Below are 23249 nucleotides of genomic sequence, written 5' to 3'. Positions count from 1 at the left end.
TGTTTCTTTTTCTCCTGTTAATCTGTCTTGTGTCAATTTTATTATTAGTCCAAGTACAAGGACTCTAAAGGGGTAGAAGGGAAAATGTCCCCCTCCCAGACACTTGTTGAGCCAGGCAGAAGGCTGGCTGGACCCTGCTTCCCACCCTAAGTCTGCTGAAACTGACAGATCCTGGGAAATCTGACAAAGGCCTGTAGAAGGTAAGATTTCTTACCATGTCAGCCTCTCAAACCTCTGCCTATAGGGTCTGATGGAAAGGAAAGTGATGTGAGTCCCTTTTCTCTCTCTCTGAATTTAGATAAGCAAGAGAAAATTTTAGTGTTGCTAGATCCTTGGATGAGCAACTCCTGGGAATCTTTTACCTCCCAGAGTTGGTCACTGTTTTTGTTTGTCTCTGTCTCTTGTGATGTTTTTCATAAGGAGCAAGAACCATAGGGCAGAACACAGGCATAGGCCCTCTAAGTCTGCCCTCAGAGCCTAAGATCTCAGACTGGTGAGTTAATAGTTCTTACCAAGCTGGTGTCAATTAGGCAAGCTTTACTGTGAGTCCCTTATGAAAAAACAGATGAAGATTTTTTCCTTCAGTCTTATTATGTGTTCTGAGAGCTTGGCTTATGTCCAGTGAAAATATTCTCTCTGGTCTCTGCCTTCAGGAAGGTGCATTTACTGGGGTGCATGTGTTGGCCAATGGAACTGACTGGGGTTCCAACACATGAAGTCACAAGCAGCACTCTATCTTTGTCTGGCTGAGCAAGTTCTCAGGGGAGTTTGTCATAAGGAGCCCCAATCCTTAAGGGGCCTTTCTCGTCTCAACATTCATTGCTTGTTAGTGTTGGAATAGTCCCACTCCTGTTGCACCTGCATGGTGCCATTAACTAGTAGCACATTTATGTCTGGAGGTACCTCGTGTTTTTGTTTGACACCAGAGACACCGTTTTCTCTACACCATTCTTACCACCTATAGCAACAAAGGGATTTTACTTTCTTAGACTAACAAACACTGGAAGGGAACTTTCTAAATCTTGTGAGAGCTATACACTAGCTTGTGACACTTGTCTTGTTTCTTTCGTTAAGCCATAATAAAATGTTTATTGGTTTGAGTCCCTAGTTGAAATCAATATATGAGCCTACTCATCAATGGCCTGATGATGGATGCTTTCAATTGGCTATACTTAAAAGGAAATAAATGTTTGAAAGCTGTCACCATAAACAGCTGCCAGATTGGTACTTATGAGAGAATCAAATTATAAGGGAAAAAAAGGAGTTCTAAAGAATCTTTTATTAAAAGAACAGAAATCCAACTTAAACAAAATTCTAATATAAATTCCTTTTCTTAAAAATCACCCCATTACTTCAGCAATTCCCCAGACCTTCCTACAAATAGTGAGGAAATAAATCAGCTGGAGGCCAATATTCAAGGGCTAACAGAATCTGTCTTTTTCTTGCAAATCTCTATAAAACCATAAGTACACCTCTAGAAACATGTCAAGGCCCACCAAATCTTTACTAGTCCCAAGGCCTCACCTATTCCTCTCAAAGTGCTTTTAGATATTATAAAAGATCAAGATATTGGATGAAAATTGTCCTGCACTTAAGAAAATATATTTTAACAATAATTACCCTAAAACTTATGATAATAGAGCAATATATTCCAAAACTCTTGGAGAAATCTTACATTTTCTTTCTCTGTCCCTTAAAGTTATAAACCTTACCATGTCTTTGAAATGTAAAGGTACCTCACGTAGCTTGAGACTGAGCCCTTATTAACTAACTCAATGGGTAGAACATGATACTACAATTAAAAAAAAAAAAAGAAAGAAAAACAGAAGGGGGCCTTTTTCCGCACAAAATGCTAAAAGGACTCTCATTCCTAAACTCTTATAAATAACAACTTATTTAACATTGTATGTCCAGGGCAAATACAGATATTAAACATCTTCTCTAAAATAAGTAAGGACTTTAGCCATCTCAGTGAATAATGATTTTTATAAACTAGTGAGTTTTCTATTGCATCTGCTTCATGACTAAATTTTTAACATGAAAATATGAGATCTCTTGTTGTGACTGTCTGTATGTGTATGTTACCTCTGGGTAGGATTGCCAAGAGCTCTACTTAGTTGGCTTTAACAAACAAGTGCCTATATAAAAATTGTCAAAAAGATATTAAAAGCTAACTCGAATGTGCTTCAAGTTCACATGATCTAAGATAATCTTTAGTAAATAAAAGCTAATTTGAAGCTTGTTGGTTCAATAAATACAGGTATGTCTTCAGAGTTAACATTAAATATAATGCAGATAAACAACTTTTATTCCACCTGGGTTCATTTGTCAAATGGGCTAATGTTGCTTCTGATGCAAACTTTGTTAGAAAAGCAAATATAAAAATGACATAATATCTAACTGCTTTAATGTCTCAGGAAATTTTCATGAGTAATCTAAGTATGATTATTAAGAACAAATAGATTAAATAGATGTAAATGGGTAAAGAGTTGTTAGGTGAACTTCTTACCAATATTTTTTTTAAAAATGTCTACTGGGGCTTCCCTGGTGGCGCAGTGGTTGAGAGTCCGCCTGCTGATGCAGGGGACACAGGTTCATGCCCCGGTCTGGGAGGATCCCACATGCTGCTGAGCGGCTGGGCCCGTAAGCCATGGCCTCTTAGCCTGCGCGTCTGGAGACTGTCCTCTGCAACAGGAGAGGCCACAACAGTGAGAGGCCCGCTACCGCAAAAAAAAAAAAAATGTCTACTGAAAATAGTTTCTTAGTCTCTTTGGTAATTAATCCTTAGATTTTTTGCTAAGTTAAATTAAATGATGGGAATTCTCTGAATATCTACATCATTTCCATGTAAGATAAAATATTGAAACATTAATTGTTAAACAATATGTTTATGCTTACTTTTTATCTCTTAGCACAGAGAAACTAAGTATGTTTGTATTTGTTAGTAATTTTATCTTGTGCTTTACTGAAAGACTGTACTATGAAATAACATATGTTTCTAAAATTATAAAATGTATTTGTGCTTCCTAAGCCACAAAATGCTAATGCAATTCACAATTGCTTATTTTCACTAAAGAAATTAAGATTTCAAAGGTTTAAGAACTTTAATTAGTATATGTGGTTAAAACTACCAGATATAATAATAGAAAAAGGATGTGTTTGGGGGTAAGAAAAGATATAAAGTATGGAGATGTTTTTTGTTTAGGAAAAAGAAAATGATTTTGTCCCAAAGTTGGTGATTTCTAAAGGGGAAAGAAAACCAGGGACAAATTAAAATGGACATAGAAATCTGTAAAATATTTGTAAATAAAGGAATCTTTGGAAAGGAACTGTATGTGTGGTCAGGACTGAGTAAGACTGGAATGAATTTAATTTAATAGGTGAGTTTTAATATCAAAATTAAGCTGGTAGAAAATTAGAATGGGTTTTCTCACTTTGTTGAAAGGTTTTGGTTTTTTTTGTTTTTTTTTTCTATTGGTCTACTCCTGATAATAAGAGATTATGAAAGGTTTTTCTTTATATTTAAGTAATCTGCTAGAAGAAACAACCTGTGTCTTGTCAAAATAATCAATACATTATATGTTATCTTTATCAGGTCTTTGCTTACTTAAGGAAGCCTAGTTCTCTCAATAATAAAGAGCAAAGTTTAATATAACCTTCTACATTTGCCTATGAAGTCTTTAATTGTTGTTTTAGTTAAATGGATGACCATGATTTGTTCTACTGTCACCTAATGACCGTGTTTTTAAGTTTTTTTGATAATTTTGGCAAACTTCCCCAAAAGCAAATTCTAAATAAAGTCTTTTTGAGTTAGAACTAACTTTGAGATATGAATTATGTTAGAGGGGTCTTGAAGTATCTCAAAAATTTGTTTTCTCTCCTTTATGAAAAGAGCAATGTTAAACTAAATATATTTGATATGTTAAATTACATGGGACACATTGTCAAATAAGAAGTAACATTAACTCTTCTTTATGTTGTGTCTGTATGGATTTGTACTATAAGTGTTCCCAGAAACTACATAAAAGTCATGGAAGTCATATATGTTCTGACATAACATGTTATCTGTCATTAAAATTGAGGCTTATGCTAAAGGGACTGAACCCAAATATCAGGGAAATGCCCTGACTTTCGCGAAAAAGCAGCACCAACAGAATCTGTAAGGTTGTGGCACATGTGGTTGAAGTTCATTCTGCTTCTGTAAAAACAAAAAACAAAAACAAAACAAAACAGAACAAAAAAACGCTTATTGGCAGATTTATTTGATCTCAAGGTGCTTGTGACAAAGCAACAGTCTGCACCTAAATGAGAGAAATTAAGATGGAGAAGCAATAGCTCTAAATTAACAAACAGGGCAATGGAAACCAAAATGGCCATTTGGCTCTTCATGGCTTTCTGGAAAACCTCAGTTTTTTGTTTTTCTCCTTGCATTTCTTCACCCATCATAGTGAAGCTAAAATAATTCAAATTGTAAATAAACATTGGCAGGAAGATTTCTATAAAATTAAGAAAACAGTCTACCTGCAGTGTCTGAGCTGCTGGGCTCATAACCGTGGGGAAAAAATAATTTTGTCCTCAGTGGCTTCAGACTTCCTTTCTCTAGACCTTTTGGACATCCGCAGCTGGACTTCATTCAACTACCACTTAATACTGGGTTATCAAAATGTTATTGTTACTGTATGTATGTTTTTCAAATGGGTTGAATCCTTCCCCTGCTGCAAAGCTGATGCCCTCACAATGGTAAAGAAACTTTTAAAAATGTGTTTTCTGCTTGGGGTCTACCTTCCACAATCTCCAGTGGTCAGGAACTCACTTCACTGGGCAAATACTATAAGCCTTAACAACAAACTTGCAAACTTCTTGGATTTGCACTGTCCCTGTCACCTCAATTATCAGGCAAGGTCAACAGAACTAATGGAAAACTGGACTAAAAAACCAAGAGTGAATTACATGGGAATGAATGAACTGATGAATTATTATAATTTTTATAACTTTTTGTCTAAAATACTACTGATTTTTTATCCTTTTTTTTTTCAGTATAGGAAATTTGAAAAAAAATTTACAACGATTTGGTAAGACATACTGTTATAAGCAGAGTTGAGACATTGATCTTTTTCTCCCTAACTGATCCTTCCAGAATTCAGAAACTCTCAGTGAGCATTCTTATTTCCTTGGCAGTATAGTTATTTGCATAAGTTCAATAAGAATCTGTTCTCTTTATAATACAACACAATTAGAAACACTGATTATATTACCAAGGCTTTGACTGGAATGTCATATTGGAAAGAGACACGCATAGACAAATATGACCAGAGAGCTTGGAGGAACTAAGGCTGACTTCTTGGAGTCAATAAGGCCCCTTGGAAAAAAATCCCTGTACCTTGTTAACAGGGTTTCCAGCAGCCTTACCTGGTAAATAAGGAAGGATCCTTCCTGGAAGGCCCAGGAAACTTAGGATACTTTGGGGACTTCAAGAGGAGTGGAATTCACAAAATCTATAGTTATTATAGGCAAACCTGATGGTGAGTATCTGGGGTGACTTACTGTTCCTGAGAGGTTATTAAAAGTTTAATCTGGAGATTTCTTATAACAAGTTCCAGCAAAACATAATTAAAAGAGCCTACATGGTCAATCACTATTCTTGCTGGACTTATGAAAATAATCAGGTCAGGTTTATTAAATTAAAACATTTTGCAAACAACTTAGTCTTTATTTGTCTTTGTAAAATTAAGGAGATTTTAGAGAGAAACAATATGTTTCAATTAAACTATAATACCCACTTGTAGATATTAAATTCTAGTGCTATTACTTTCTTTTGAGGTTGTGTTACTTACCTGAAAATTGGACTGGATATTGAATTTTTCTAGTTTTTTCCAATATCTAACTGCAGTTCTCTAAAGTTTCCAATTTTTCCCTATTCTTTTGTTTTGGGATTATTGAGAACTAAAACTGCCCTTTTCCTGAAGCCCTGCAAATTGAAGCTACATGATGTGATATAAATTTCAAAGAAATCACTAGAATAGCTCATATTTAAACAATCCTTGTGCCTGTTTCCGTATAAGGCACTCAGAAAGTTTACCCACATATCCTATTACTTCCTCAGAGATAATTCAAACTGCAAAAGATGCTTTGTCCCTGACATCTAGCAATCTGCTTGACTGACTGCAACCTGGGCTCAGAAACTGGTTTATAATCTGCTGTCTCACTAACCTTTGTTTTCCTTTTGTTCCCACAGAAGCGTCTCTTATTAAATACCTGATTCCTTGCACATATGTCTGCCTTGCGGAGCCCATTTGCATCATCACCTCATAAATGATATACAACTGTTTAACTGATCTGTTCTCAGAACTAAAATGTTGGTTCAATGAAATGGAGGATCCTACTAACCTGTTCTCTTTCTATATAGTCAAAAGCTCAGCTTTAAATATGAGAAATTCCAAGTTTCAGAGGAAGTAGCTATTGGGGCCCAGGCTAGGCTGTCCTTAAATGTACTTCAATGGTACATTGATCCTATTGAATTAAAGTTACTTAAGAAGTAGCTAAGGAAGAGGGACACTCTGACCCTCCTTTCTGTCTCCCTGAAAGCAAGAAGTAAATCTCTCATGTGAAATGTACACTCCCTGCATCTGGAGTTAGCAGGACACCCTTACCACCAAAGGTAGGGAATTTCAGCTGAAGGCCCATGTAAACAAACTTTGTTATTTCTTTAATATACTGCCCCAAGCCCAAGCTCTGTTTAGGTTCTTCACTAATTAGGTACGCAAAGCCTAAGTTTCTTTATTCTGTCAATTCCTCACAAATTTATTATTTCTTTGTCTAAAAACATAAAAGCTTCCTACTTTGTCCACTTCTCAGGTTCCATTTCTATGGGGCCTCCATGTACATAAATTAAAATTTGCTTATTTTTCGCCAGTTAATGTCTTGTTTCAATTTTATTTCAGCCACAAGAACTAAAGAATGGTAGAGGGGGAAACTTCCCCATCCCCAACAATACCATGATATATTTCTCTTGATAAAAGTAAGCAAGCAATTAATTTTTGAACATTAATACATGCTGGATTGTTGCTTTTTAAAATTTGAGATATTTCATTTTTCAAGAAGACTTTAAACACACAATGAGTTTCCAGGAATAAAAGATCTAATACTTTAAAATGCATATAGATATATTGTGGCTAGTGTGATATAGAGAGGGAGCTGCTGCAAGATAAAAGAGGAAGAGTTAAAACAACAACTGACACAGTTGTTGTCTCATCAAAATCTTTATTGGCCCCAATAGCTGCATACTTATTGAGGTAATTATCCTTTTTGCTTACAAATAAAGCTGGCCAAATTTCACATGGAAGGTAATAAAATTGAGGACTTTTGCTCTGTCCATAGCGATGCCTTTTTCAGGGAAGCTTTACTTCCATCCCTTCAATATGTACCTCCTTGGTCTCAGGGACCTCAACATACTATCTTCTGATTTCATTCCACCATGTACAGAGGAGCTCATTTCAGGTCTTTCCCATCACAAGTCTTCTGAAACTCTTCTGATAGATGGAAAGCAGAATGCTGGATTTCTAGAGTTCATGTGTCCTAAGTGGAATAATTCCTTAATAAGTCCCCAGTAAGGCTTAGGACAGTTGAAGGCTGTGACTGATAAGTGGTGCTGTTGACTGTCTTCTGGTACTTGTTCACTACGTTCCACCCTCATACTAGGTATTGAAAACTTTCTATAGAGAGATTATCTCCAAATTGTTTTAATTCTTGGCAGTCCTGTGGGTAAGAACCTGTCTAGAAAAAATTGACCTGGGAGAATAGGGGCTAAAAGAGCACATGAAGGAATGAGGCCATTTCTGGTCTACTTACAACACAACCGTTTTTACTTCAAAGGAAAAGTCTAGAGCATTTAACACACACTTTTATTGCATGTTCTATTGGCAGCTACTATCTTAAATGCTTTACAAATAGTAGACTAGTTCATCTCCATCACATAACAATCTGAAAATACAGGTGCTGTTATTGAGCATATTTAACAGAGGAAGGACCTGAGGATCACAGAGGCTAAGAAAAGTCTTGGAGTTGGATTGATTTGAAACCAAGAAGTTTTCTTTCAAGGTAATTTTTATACTGCTAAAACTTTCTGTTTTCCTTTTCTTTAGTATTTTTATATTCAACCTATCCAGCTCTCTGAGGCCTGACTGATCTTAATAAATAACCACATATTGATCATGGCTATAACTACAGACCCCAAGAGAAGAGCTTAAAAAGTGAATAAAGGTGGGACATCAAGCACCAAGTCCTTTGACCCACAACTTAATTTGTCCTTAACGTATTTACATACACCAGATTCACTAACATGGGGGGGAGAGGATGTTGTACTTTCTCATCTCAACACAGTTGTAAGCAAGCCCCACCCATGGTCACAAACACATGGGGTCAGATAAATTAAAATCAGGATGGAGCCTGGAAGGATAGAGCCTCCACCTCTCACTCATGACTCAGTGTGTGTCCATGGAAATAAAGACCATAAAAGCATTAGGAAAAGAACCACATATTATAGAAAAGCATCCATGGTCTCTCCCTCCTCTAAATCGCATTATCTTTGAGTGGTCAGAAACACATTCTCCATCAAGCCACCAGTTATTTAATTTACTTAATTTGAGCAAGAAGTCTCTAGAAACATTGTAAATTTCTCACATTCAGAAATAGCTTTTTTTCCTCTAGATTCCTCCTCTATAAAGCCTTGAATTTGAATTATAAGGGGAGGGCACAGGTGAAAGCTCAGAGGCCCTACAGAGGGTCCTGACATAAGGAAATTCCGGCATCAGGAGTAGCCTCTTCTCAGAACACCCTGGGAATTGTCACAGATGTGGTCCCATGCCCCAGACAGGTTGGCAAACTGTCCAAGTCAAAGGCAGGGTTTGCCCTTCCCCAGTAGCAACCAGATGCTCTATTCCCATGATTCCGAGCACAAGGGGAAGGAACTGAGTCCTTCCAGGAAGAGTGATGGCTGGTGTGAGAGGGAGGGCAGCAGGGGGCAGGCAAAGAGAATGTGAATCTGTAATGGAACAATCTGTGGGACACAGGGACAAGGGGGGCAGTGGGGCCAAATGTGGAGCAACTCTGCTTGGGGCAAGTGGGAAAACAGCTTGAAATCACAGAACTTAACTGACTTGTCCAATATCTTACTGTCAAAGAAAGAGGGGTTAAAATTCAACACTTCTGACTTCCAGTATATTTTTTCCTTCTTTTGCTTTCTTTCAAAATTCATGCTGTTCTTATCTCTGAACACCTCCACTTGCAGATTTCTTACTGAGTCCTTGTTTTGTTGGCCCTCCCCTGCCATCAGTTTCCTGACCTGTCCTCTGCCTGCATTGCTCTGATATGATTTCAATGGATTGACCAAACCACTCCTTCATTTGAACTGTGACCATCTTCCAAGTAGCCTGTAAGCCCATGCTGCTTTTCTTCCATTGAGCACACTTTAAGGTCAGTCAGGATCACACACCATCCCTTGCAAATGGACCTCCTGGAATCTTTAAACATCTCTCTGATGGGACCATGCTGGTCTGTCCTCAGACCCTGCCATCTGGTGGATGTTTTCAACACTGGTGTTTTCCTTATTTTTCTAACTTCAGGGTACAATAGGGTCAGACGGAGAATTCTCTTTGACAATATTTTCCTTAAGCATGGCCTGATACAGGCTTAGGATTCACCAGAAGATAGGCTAAATCTGTTCATTAAGATCTGATAGGCATAGGGCCTTTCATACTCAGAGAAGGTAATTTTCACTCAACAAAAGTGATTCCAACCTAAGCCCCACATATTTTATCCCATGGAAACCCCACTGTATTACTTTAATTTTGCTGTATAAAAAACTCCCACTTGTTTTCAGGTTATTGGCAGAATTCAGTTCCTGGTAGTTGTAGGACTGAGGTCCCATTTCCTGCTGGCTGTCCACTGAGGTGCCACTCTCAACTGCACACCTTGGTACATGGTCACCTCCATCTACTAAACCAGCAAAGACACAATATATCTTTTTGGTGCTTTGAATCTTTTGACTTCCCCTTACACTCAATCAGAGAAACTGCATCTAAATGGCTCATGTAATTAGATTGGGCCCACTTCAATAATCTCCCAGAAAGTTCTCATTTTATTGACTCAATTAACTCATTAGTGACCTGAATTGCTTCTTCAAGAATCCATTTTGTCATATAATATCACATAATGAGGGGTTAGTATCTCATCATGCTAAAGGCTCTTTTCACAATCAAGGGGAGAAAACATATAAGATCAAGGTTCATTGGGGGTCTTTGGCATTCTGTACAACCCAGGTTTGTCACCATTCATGCTTCCCTGAGATGAACCGCACTCAAACCTGTAGAATGATAATAATCTCCCTATCTCTTATATGAAAGCACCTGGGAGATTGGAGATGGAAACATTTCCTCTGGGATTTGCTTGTATTTGCCCCTGTGGCCATTTTCCACCTCTCTCCCAACCACCCCCACGTTGTACAGAAAATCAGCCCCTGTATATTTTCCCTCACTTAGAGAAAATCTAGGTTGCCGAAGTTATGTTTGCTAATTTTCAAGAAGATTTCCTTTTTTCTTGACAGTGGGTGAACCTCAACACACCTTCCCACGCTAGAGCTCCATAAAACAATAAACATTTCTAACCCAAATCAGAATGTTCCTTGGGAGGCTTCTCAGGCCAGGTATTTTGAATAAAGCCTCCAGGTATTTTGAATAAAGGCTAACAGTGCTCTGCTTGATTTCCTTCCAGCTTTTGGTGCAGTGAGTTGGACAGAGCTAGACCCCCTACCGCTCATCTCAGCCACTTCCAGAAACCCCTCGACATCTCTCCACCTGAGAGTCCCAGCAAATGGGTCGCTTAGGAAGCCCTCTCCTAATCACCACTCCACTCTCTTTGCTATAATTTGTGGTCTAAGCCCTTATTCTCTCTCTTCTTTGTCCTTGATCTAAGCTTCTTGACCTAATCTGTTTCACTACTCATGGTTATCAAGACAAACTGGGACTGTAGCATGAGGAGATCTGATTTTTTGTTTCTTCTATCTTTTATCATTTGGATATAAGCAGCTACCAGTCATGCAACAAACTTCAGGGTCATTTTCTGCCTTTTACCATGACAAAGATCATGGTGCCAATAGCACTAAACACTGGAAGATCTGTTAGGATTTTATCAAAGCTGGTTTCGAATGTCATTGTTTCTTCCGGGGATTTTGAGTTATAAATAAGACAATCTTTTTATGTGGTACTCTATAATCAAAAGGTTTAAAGATTCCAATTATTTAATCATCAGCATTTTAAAACTTATTGTGAAGATGGCTTTAGAAATATATAAAAACTAAAAAAAAGAAAAATTGAAAATTCCTTACTTTTAATATGCCTCAGGATAGGATAAAAAAAAAAAAAACAGAAAAGCTCACCCACACAAATTTTTTATTTTTTAAAATTTTTCATACTTTTATTTTTATTTATTTATTTAAATTTTATTTTATATTGGAGTATAGTTGATTTAAAATGTTGTGTTAATTTCGGGTGTACAGTAAAGTGATTCAGTTATACATATATATATATATATATATATATATCCATTCTTCTCCTGGTTCTTTTCCCATATATGTTATTATAAAATATTGAGTTGAGTTCCCTGTGCTGTACAGTAGGTCCTTGTTGATTATCTATTTTTATATATGGTAGTGTATATATTTTAATCCCAAACTCCTAATTTATCCCTTCCCCCACCTTTCCCTTTGTAAACCATAAGATTATTTTCTCTGTCTGTGAGTCTGTTTCTGTTTTGTAAATAAGTTCATTTGTATCATTTTTTTAATAAATGATATCATATGATAATTTCTTTTTCTCTGTCTATATATGATAATCTCTAGGTCCATACATACTGTTTCAAATGGCATTATTTCATTATTTCTATGGCTGAGTAATATTTCATTGTATATATGTACCAAACCCACACAATTTAATGGTATTCTAGTTGACTTTTTCCGGACTTGTTTTCTTGCAAGATTTCCTAACCCATGACCTCTTGAAGTCCACAATATTTGATGTTAACAGATATTTCATGAAGATATTTGTCTAAAATTCAATTTTCCCACTCCCACTTACCACTGCAACAAAAAGCATAAAATACCTAGGAATAAACCTACCTAAGGAGACAAAAGACCTGTATGCAGAAAACTATGACACTGATGACAGAAATTAAAGATGATACAAACAGATGGAAAGATAAACCATGTTCTTGGATTGGAAGAATCAACATTGTGAAAATGTCTCTAATACCCAAAGCAATCTACAGATTCAGTGCAATCCCTACCAAACTACCTGTGACATTTTTCACATAACTAGAACAAAAAATTGATACAGCTACTATGGGGAAAAGCATGGAGGATCCTTAAAAAACTGAAAATAGAACTACCATATGACCCAGCAATCCCACTACTAGGCCCATACCCAGAGAACACCACAAGTCAAAAAGAATCATGTACCGCAATGTTCACTGCAGCACTATTTACAATAGCCAGGACGTGGAAGCAACCTAAGTGTCCATTGACAGATGAATGGATAAAGAAGATGTAGCACATATAATATAATATAAGTAATATTCCATTATTACTCAGCCTTAAAAAAATGAATATTTTTTTATTCATTTTATTACTCTGCCTTAAAATATTACTCAGCCTTAAAAAAGTTACTCAGTCTTAAAAAAATGAAATTTTTCTCAGCCTTAAAAATTACTCAGAATATTACTCAGACTTAAAATATTACTCAGCCTTAAAAAAATGAAATTGAGTTATTTGTAGTGAGGTGGATGGACCTAGAGCCTGTCATACAGAGTGAAGTAAGTCAGAAAGAGAAAAACAAACACCATATGCTAACGCATATATACAGAATTTAAAAAAAAAATGGTTCTGAAGAACCTAGGGCAGGACAGCAATAAAGACACAGACATAGAGAATGGACTTGAGGACACGGGGAGGGGGATGGGTAAGCTGGGACGAAGTGAAAGAATGGCATTGACTTATATGCACTACCAAATGTAAAATAGATAGCTAGTGGGAAGCAGCCGCATAGCACAGGGAGATCAGCTCGGTGCTTTGTGACCACCTAGAGGGGTGAGATAGGGAGGGTGGGAGGGAGACGCAAGAAGGAGGAGATATGGGGATATATGTATATGTATAGCTGATTCACTTTGTTATATAGCAGAAACTAACACACCATTGTAAAGCAATTATACTCCAATAAAGATGTTAATAAAGAAAAATTGGGAACAAGGAAATAAAAAAGATAATAAAGGAGTTTTGCCTTTTACATTGAAAGTTTTAATGTTTATTATGCAAGGATCTGAATTTATTTTTGTTTTTATGAGTAATCGAGTGTTCGAGGGATCTATAATGTAAACTCTGTCAGGTAGTAAGTTTTCATACTTGCATGAGTCTCTTTCTGGGCTCATTGTTTTATTCCTTAGCTCTATTTTTCTATCACTGCACCAATGCACTGTCTTATTAATTACATAATTGGTAAGACAAGTCTTTTCAACTAGTTTTCGGGGAAAGTCTTGGCTATCCTTAGCCCTTTGTTGAATGTTCATGAAAAATTCCTGGTCATGATTTTGATTACATTTTGAGATAAACTTAATTTAGCTATAAGTTTTAGTTTTTTAATATGTTGCTGGGTTCACTTTGCTCTTAATTTTGGGTTGATATTTGCATATTGGTTCATGGGTGAGATTGACCTGTAGTTTTCTGTTTTTTTGTACCGTCTTTGTCTGATTTTGTTATCAAGTTATACCAACCTCACAGAGTGTGTTGGGCAGTGTTCACCCTTCTTCTATTATTTGTATTTATTTGTATAATGTTTGGATAATTTGTTTCTTGACTATTCTATAGAATTTACCTATAAAGCCCTGTAGACCTCATGTTTCCCTTTTGGTCGGAATTTTTTTTTTTTTTTTTAACTAACAGTCTAGATTTTTAAATGGTTATTAAAGAGAATTCAGTCTTTTTCTTTGTAGGTCAGTTTTGGAAAGTTATATATTCTAAGCAGTTTATTAGTATGAGGTTATTATAATGTTTTTCTCATCTTTTTAATGTTTGCTACATCAGTAGTTAAGGTCCCATTTTATTTATAATAAAATTTATTTGTGCTTTCTCTTTTTTCTTGATCAAGTTTTGGCTTCATGATCCTTTCTATTATATGTTTAGTTTATGCTTCCCTCTTTTACTTTCTTCCTTCAAATATCTTTATTATCCTATAGTTCTCTTTTAGACTTTTTACTTTGTTCTTGATATTTTTACTTTTTGCTCCTTCCTCATAATATAATTGAATTAAAGTTATAACTATCCATCAAAAAAAAAATCAGTTTTCCTTTAAAGGCTCTTGGAAAGCACAGTTTTCCCTAAGGGAAGAATGATGGGACTCTCCCTGGTATCGTGCAGGACTAGACACCATGTCAGGGTGGGGTCTGTAACACCAGTAGATCTATAAGCGGAAGGGAAAGAGAGACACAGTAGGACACAAAGGGAACGGGGGGAGGGGGGGACTTCCAGAGGAAAAGGCCAAGATAACAGGTCCGACCGGTGTAATTTAAAAAAGAACAAGAATCCTGTTTTTTTCTGCAAGGAAAATGGAATGGAGACAACAATATAAAGAAATTAGGAGGTAAGATTCAAGACCCTTCAGTTAAAGTTCTTTTCTTCCAATGTGCTGCAAAAGTTACTTAATTTCATGTCAAGGACCGTGAGCTCTCTGAAATTTTCCCTAGTAGCAAGCATAGTTGCTCTCCATGGTTGCACAGATATTGGCAGAAGGCAAAGGACTTTAGTACATGTAGCATGATGAGTTTCACAATATTCAGCTCAGTTCCCCTTACCCCCTAGTGCCATGGTGGGACATAGATGGGCCCAGACAGGTGCCTTCATATGTAGTGGGTTATGCTACAGGAACAGAATATCCCCTATAATTATGCTACAGGAGCTTAGGAAACCTGAATCTTTATGAGGGGCAGTAAGCTAGTCTACTCCTTACTTCAGAGAGAAACATCTTTCTTGTACTGGAGAGTAACCATGCCTGACCTACTTCACTCTGGATGGAAACACAATGTCCATTTTCTAAAACTATAAGCAAGCCTGCCCTTTGCTTTGGAGAGAGATACTATCTCTATTTTTAAAGGCTCTTCACTACACAGACATCCATGCAAAGATAGACCAGAAGAAAGGGCAGTCAGTGCCTCTGCTTGCATGAAGTGCAGAAACATCAGAGCCCCACATAAAATTGTCTCCCAAGTCTTCTCTGAACATTCTTTGCTTCCTCAGTGAAACAAGAGGGTTCTTTGCACTTGTGATAGTCAATGACTTTTAGAAAAAGATAATATGTATGTGTTTAAGGGTCTGGGGAAGGGTCCTTGGGAAGCTCTCAGCAGTAAGATGCTGAGCATTTCATAGTCTTTAAAAGGATGGGATTGAGCAATGAATGTACATAAAGCACTATACAACTAGAAATCTTTTGTCATCTTTATGATGCATTCTGAATAGCACCTAAGATATGGCAAGGCATATCCTGAAGACAGTGTCTCTGGTTAACATTTTCTTAAAAGAACAACTCTTGGGTTTTAATGATCCAAACTCCACACAATGTGTATATCCCCCAGTGCAATATTTTTCAGCCAAAATTTATATAAGAAAACTTGATAGTTGCATCCCCAAATCTCAATATGAATCTCAATATGAATCCTTTAATAAAATTACAAGTACAGAATTACAAGTACAGAATCATGTGCTCTTTTCAAAAAGAGTGCAAGTCACAGATGATGCTGGTGTAGAGAAAGGAATCACTAGGTCATGCACCTCATACAATAAAAACAATTTTTTTTAACAAACTCATTCATTGTGTGCTAATCAGGAAATCAAGTTTTAAAGAATTTTCCTTTATTTTTTTTTGAGGAAGGCAGAATAATTCTTTATTATTATTTTAATTTACTTTTGGCTGTGTTGGGTCTTCGTTTCTGTGCGAGGGCTTTCTCCAGTTGCGGCAAGGGGTGCGTGGTCCTCTCGTTATCGCGGTGGTCCTCTCGTTATCGCGGTGGTCCTCTCGTTATCGCGGCCTCTCTTGTTGCGGAGCACAGGCTCCAGACGCGCAGGCTCAGTAGTTGTGGCTCACGGGCCCAGTTGCTCCGCGGCATATGGGATCTTCCCAGAACAGGCCTCGAACCCGAGTCCTCTGCACTGGCAGGCAGACTCAACCACTGCGCCACCAGGGAAGCCCAAGAATTTTCCATTTTAACATGACAGCTTGCTACTTAAACATAGGTGTTCATGGGTTTTAGAGCATTGATTAGGGGATTGGGGTTTGGGGTGGAAACCCACTGTATCATGTATTTTTTTTTTCACTTAAAATAATGAGATATAAGCTCACAAGTAAAAGTTTTAGACTAAAGTCAGATTTTCAGGGATATTTGCAATTGGATTCAATTGGAAGAATTATCACCTTCTTTATCATCCTCATCTGCTACCATCAGATTCTATGTAGGCAAGTGTTGGTCATTTTTTTTAAATTTGAGGAAAAGAGCAAAATCAGGAGATGAGATGGGCTATCAGTAGGGGTGACGGTCTGTCCACTCTTCCCTGCATCTCTCTTCCATGAATCTTTTTCCAAATATCTTCCTAAATATTCCCAGGAGGCCTGATCTCTTGCATCCCTTCTGGGTTACTTCTTTGCTTCCTTTTTGCAGTTTCTGCTGGAGAATTTTTTCTCACACCCTCTGCCTCTCAGGGACGTGGGAACTGGGCACCTGGAGGCATTCAGAGAATGATAAAACTTCACCTTTGCCTAAAGGAAAGTGGGACTGATTGTGGGGAGGATACCTTACATTTGACAGTTCCAGCCTGTTCCTGGAAGGGCTTCTCCCCATTCTGGGAATCTCTCTGAGCCCGCGTCACCTGTGTTCCTTCTCAGTGTCCTGGCTTTTTTCTGCTTACTTGATAGGCTTTGATTTTACCTCTACCCTTTGCTCAGGTCCTGCTATAATAAATCTTCCTTATCTACTCTGGTAAAACCACTCAAGCTGTACGGTGAGTGGAGGAATGGAAAAGGAGGTCCTTCACTGCCTCAACCTCCCACATGTACATTTCATAATTTAACAGAATGAAGCATTTCACTGTAATTTATAATAGCTCATATTCAATTCAATAGTTGTACCACAATTTATTAAACTTATCCAGTTTGTTGAATGTCTATATTATCTTTATTTTAATTTTAGAAGAGATAGGAATAAATAATTTCTTTAATCAATGATTTTAAATGCTCATGATTGTTTTAAGTGATTTTTTTCTTATTTTAAGAAAAATCAGAAGGTACTTCTTTCTGGAAAAATGGCTGGCAAAATTTCCTGCATTGATAGGGAATCATTAAGCAGCCACTTGGTTTATAGACCCAGAATATGGGTACAGAAGTGGCCTTGCTGGAGTTCCAGGCAATCTAAATATCATAATATTTAAACATCCTTAGGAGAACAGCAATATCCAGTCTAAACTTGATTTAGAGAGAACAGTTTGAAAAGATTTAATAAAGTATAATATCACAGATTTTTTTCCAAGCATCCTCTTAATTCTCTATCCTTTCATTGCTCTGTGGAGAGGGCAGTGTTTTGATTTTATCTTCACCAGATGACTTATTGCATTTTGAAAATATACATCATCACCAAACTAGTTTTAAAAATTCATGCCATCTAAGCTTTAAGTGTCAGTGGGGCTGGTTACTTTCAAAGACAGGCTGAAAATAGCTACGGCACATTTCCATAATAATCTGGGCAAAAGAAAACTACAGAGGAACATTCACTACGTAAGCTGGCAAAAAGAACTGAAAAATTGGAATAGTGATATTATATGATGTCAGGTGTCAACAGCAAACTGACTTGTCCTTAACTTAGAGTCTGCAAATTTAGGATGCCTCCCCTCACTGGACATGCTTGTATTTTGATTCTTTTGATGGTAGTAATATGATAATTGCTCATTATTAAGCAAAAAAAGATTTAACTGTTTTTCATATCCCCTAATCCCAATTACAACTTCAAGTTTTACTTACTTCCAATTCTCCGAATATGTGTGCAGATATAATCCCTGGCAGCTCCCAGGTGTTCCATAAGAAAACCCAATCCTTCCATCTTTCTGAGAGTAACCCTTCCTGAGGTTTGTTGATAGTGATCACACTCCAAGATCCTGGACAGTTTACAACTCATGTAATTCAACTCGGATAATATATCCTCTTTGCTCTAATAATGGTTCAAGTATGCACAGTAATTGAGGCTTCAAGTGCCAGCCCATGACATACCCTTGCCTATAGCGATTTGCTCAGGTTTATCTAAAAAGAATGAAGTTCAGGATTCTTTTATTTTATAAATTTAAGGAAGAGTATAAATCCTCTATTCTGATGTTGAGTAGCAATCAGTAGCCCCAGTTGCTGCTGGGGACTCTTGTGCTGTAACAAAGGAAGGCAGTAAACAGATAAAGGATACAGATAAAAGAGAATGCAGACAAGCGAGCCCCAGAGAAATGACACTTGAGCCCTGGTCAAACTGAGCTCAAAGCCTTCCTCACTGTTAGATTTTTCAGTTATGTATCCAGCAAATACCTTTACTTTTTTGAGCCAAATTATGTTGGGATTTTTCTTACTTTCAACTACAAATATCCTATCTAACACAATGGATTCCAACAGGAAGAAGAGGATCTGATCCCAACAGCTGTGGTAACCCACCTGCCATTGAAGGGAGAACTCAACTAAAATAGAAACTGGCACAAGCACAATCACTGTGAACTTTTCAAACCAATGTTGTTACTTTAAACAGGGAAGAAAATCAAGACCCCTGGCATGGTACAATCATAAATTTATTTAAACTGATAGAGAAGTGTTTCCACCAAAAATGCTGAAGGAGTATTTAGTCAAGGCTATCTATCCTAGAAAGAACAAATTAAATTTAACAAACATTAGAAATAAAAGACACTGACCATTCATTTAATCTCTTTTTTTGAGAAGCAATACCCTTACATGTCAATGCTATAGTGTTCTTGACCCATATGGAAAATTCTGTCAGTGATCTCGTATGATAATTTTTCCCATATTAGGGAACTGACCCAAAACATTTATTTTTTCCACAATGGAAGCTAGTGGTGAGGGAGGGGTGGTGATAAGGTGGAAGACAGATTAGTGGTCTTGAAATATGCAGATACACGAAAAGGCTGGGTCTTGCCTTCGGTTAGGTAAGAAGAATTTCTTCAAAAAACACAATAGTTTTTCATCCAAAAAGTGTTAAAAATCTTGCTAGACTTTAAAGTCACACCAACTCCAGTCCTGACCGAGGTCAGAGTGCTTTTAAGGCCCAAGGACAGAGGACCTACTGGGGTCCATTCTCACAAGTACCCTATAGGAACAAGGCAACATGTGGTTAGATGGACCACTGCTAGCTGAACATGTTAAGTTAAGTACAGAATTTGACAGATATTAGAAAACTGTACTCAGTTCGACAGATTACATTTATGTCTGTTGAAACCAATCACAAGAAAAACAGGTTTTCATTTTGATTATCTGTTTTATCCATTTAAGTAGTCTGTTAATTCATTTGTGTTGTATTTTATGAATATTAATAAAATCTGTTCATTATGTTTCACCCTGATGGTTTAGGAAGTACAGTTCTAAACATCATCACATACCTTAAGACTGGTTGCCTCATACCCTCAGAAACCTGTCTTGGGGGCAATAGAGTATGTGGGAGAGAGATGTCTTTATATGTCCACAACACACATCCTACAGAAGCAGTGTTGATGTACCTCAATATAAATACACAATACACAAATATGCTAAGAAGAATATATATATATATATATATATATGTAGTTATTTCCCCAAAGACATGGGTGAAATTGGGCAGAGATTGACCAAAGTTTCTCCTTGCCCACCAACTTCTTCCTTCTCAGAGTTTCTCTATGGAAATGAAGCAGAGAAGACAGGCAGTGGAAGACTAACATTTTTATTATGAACCTTGAAAAACCAGGTTATGGAACACACAAAAGAGCCTGAAATTAGGGTGGGGAGAAGGGAAGGTCAGAATAAGTTGGTCAGGTTGGGGGTATGGGGAGCATATCCCCCTTTGGAATGGGTCTTCACACTTGGTTCCAAGTCCACAATGAGTTGAACACCAGACTCAAGCTGCTGGCTTCCCATCTGACCTCATCCATGAACTTTCAGACATAGGGTAAGTTCACATAACAGTTATAATCTCTCTACTTCAGATACCCTGGAGAGACAGAAGAGCTCAAGTGAATGGGGCTGGTGGAGCTTGAGAACCCAATGGAGATGCATCCCAGGTTCTGGTCTAGGACTCAGAGGCCCTCTGTTATCTTCACAAGGGTCCCACTCCAGGGGAAAGAGACAGAAAGAAAGGAGAGAAGAGAGGGGATGGGAACAGACAAGCCAATATTATAGTTCCAGCCCAGGAAGACTCTCTGAAGACCAGGCCCAGAAATGGGGAATGAGGGGATGAAAAAGCCTGAGCAGAAGTGATCTCCTCTGTTTCTTTTTAAACATCTTTATTGGAGTAAAATTGCTTTACGATGGTGTGTTAGTTTCTGCTTTATAACAAAGTGAATCAGTTATACATATACATATGTTCCCATATCTCTTCCTTCTTGCATCTCCCTCCCAATCCCACCCCTCCAGGTGGTCACAAAGCACCGAGCTGATCTCCCTGTGCTATGCAGCTGTTTCCCACTAGCTAGCTATTTTACGTTTGGTAGTGTTTATATGTCCATGCCACTCTCTCACTTTGTCACAGCTTACCCTTCCCCCTGTTTCTTACCTGTGTTTCTTGACAGTCTCTAACAGTAGCCAGGGTTTGAGATGGTGGCTGGACTTCTCTCTCAGGCAACGTAATTGAGCACATCAGTGCTACTCCACTCCCATCCACCGGCACTGGGCTCAGAGCCCCATAGAGCAGGGGATGGAGTCAGGTGAGGTGAAAAGGCCTTTAGAGTTCTCCTGGCCTGATTCCCTCAGCTGGAATGCCTGACCCCCTCCCCAGCATCATGGAATTTGCTCTGCTCTTCCAGGTGATGCCCCATAGCTCTCCTCTGGGAGACTCTCCCAAACTCTTTGCTCCTATTGGCAAATTCCAAAGCAAATGATCACAAATACCAATGGAATCACTACGAGTACTGTGTCACTGTGCACTGTGAACTGCACTTAGTGGTGCATTTGTGATTACCCTCAGAACCTCCAAGACAATGTGTTTTATAAAAGGGAAGAATGTGTCAATGCTAAGTCTTCATTTACCACTTGCTAAGCACAGCGTGTGCAGACTCAGGGAAGCTCAGAGAACTGAATTACAAGGCATGATGTGTGAATTGTGTAAAAGTTTGACAAGAGGCAGATTAATTTTAGCTGGAGGCTAGGGACCTGCACAGAACTCAGCTCTTCAGCTGGCCTCAAGGTTCTCCATTTTCTCCAATTATCCCCTGAGCTCCAGGGATCTCTAGGATATTTTCTTGGCAGGGGCAGGGGACAGGGAGGGGCCTGGAAGCCATAGCATCTTGGGAGGTAACAGATTAAAGAGCATGTAAGTGTACCTCTGTGGGGTCATGGAGCCCAATCCAGACGTCTGAGAGGAGATTCAAATTGTCCTTGAGAAGGGAGGAAATGAAGGATCCCTCAGCCCCACTGAGCACAGACACAAGGTGTCCTGAGGGTCTCTTCTGGCAGGCCATCTTTGTGAAGAAGGGAGAGACTGAGGAGGAGATTGAAATCCTCACTGAGGGAAGGGCAGGGCTAAGGTAGGTGAGAAGGGGTTGTGTTTGCAAAAGATGAGGTGCTCATTCTCACCCTCAAGAAACTCTAGAGAATGGAACTCCCAGCCCCCAAATCCTGTCTCTAATTTGCTTCTCCTTATCAGCCGGAACTGCAAATCCCAGCACTCATGTTTGTATCCATCCAGGACTGGGTGTTATAAACAAGGCATAGTAGTAGGACGCATAGGCCATGGAGCCTCTCGGACAGCTGATCCGTGCAGAGGGCAGTTCCTTCTGGGAATCTTCCCCTGAGGAGGAAAAAATAAAGGAGAAGGATGGGGTGAAATGGAGAGAGGATATTGGAATGGGGAGGTGACCTTGAATAATATCTATGAGGCCAGTGCTTGGGGAAGTGACATCACACTCCTGACTGCCTGTCACCATTGTCAACACTCCCAGGATTTTTTTTTTATCATGAACTAGACCTAGTAATTGGGAGATGGTCTGTTTTCTTTTTATTCATCTGTCTTGTTCAAAAGAACAACTTTTCTCCTCTTCTGGGCTGACTATTCTTCTACTGGATCCTTCAATCTTTCTCCTTCTATTCATCTCATTAAAAACACTCTATACTTTCCCTCCTTAATCACCCACATAAATTAGACTCTGCTGAGAAAATGGAAATCATCTCATCTCACTGGTACTGGACCACTGGGGAGACTCCCACCACTAGTCACCCAGAAGGAAGGAAGATGATGCAGGAATTGCAGGCAGTGTTGTTGTGTGGGGATGTACCATTACCATGGGAGGCACACAGGAGCTTTCCTCCTTTTCTTGGCCCTGAGCAAACACTGGGAACCCAGTGACAGAGGCAGAGAAGTCTCACCTTGGACTTGAGACAGGAGCAACAGGCAGGAGGGCAGCATCCAGGACAGGCTGGGGAGGCCCATGGAAGGCATCATTTTGTCTGTGATGTGTGGAGACAAACAGAGAACTAAAGGAAGGGTGGTCAGAGAGAGACTATGAGAAACCTCCTGTTGTACCTCTTGTCTTTTCCTCTGTCTAGTTCCCTAGTAATAAGTCCATCTTGATAGCATGCATCCGCTTCCATACTTCTGGAAATAATTGGAAAAACCTGTATATCCTACTATACCTGAGACCTCCCAGGACTTCCTTTACCTGGTCTCAAAGCTCCTACGTTCTCTGCAGACAGAGATCCTTGTATACCTTCCCTGAAATATGTGAGGTGAAACCCCTGTCAAGGGTCTCATCTGCTCTCAGCTCCCACTTGCCTGTCTTGCAGGGATCTGCACTGGTTGGTCAGGACAGAAAAGACTGGGCTTTTATAAGAGGATTTGAAGGAGGGGTGCTGAAATGAATAACAGGAAACTGGAGACATGAAAGGGGTCATGCGGAAGTGTCTGGCATTGATTCAAGGAAATTTCCACCACAGGGAGGA

The 23249-nt window shown here is 38.5% G+C and overlaps 1 pseudogene; it reads right to left on the bottom strand.

Annotated features, from left to right (window-relative positions):
* Positions 1–20254: 20254 nt before the first annotated feature.
* LOC113614429 (lithostathine-like) lies at positions 20255–22752 on the bottom strand (annotated as a pseudogene).
* Between the last annotated feature and the right edge of the window lie 497 nt (positions 22753–23249).

Source organism: Aethalodelphis obliquidens, unplaced genomic scaffold (genome assembly GCF_003676395.1).
Source record: "Aethalodelphis obliquidens isolate GAN/ISIS:26980383/991018 unplaced genomic scaffold, ASM367639v1 scaffold96, whole genome shotgun sequence".
Taxonomy (NCBI): domain Eukaryota; kingdom Metazoa; phylum Chordata; class Mammalia; order Artiodactyla; family Delphinidae; genus Aethalodelphis; species Aethalodelphis obliquidens.
This window is presented reverse-complemented; position numbering and strand designations above follow the sequence as displayed.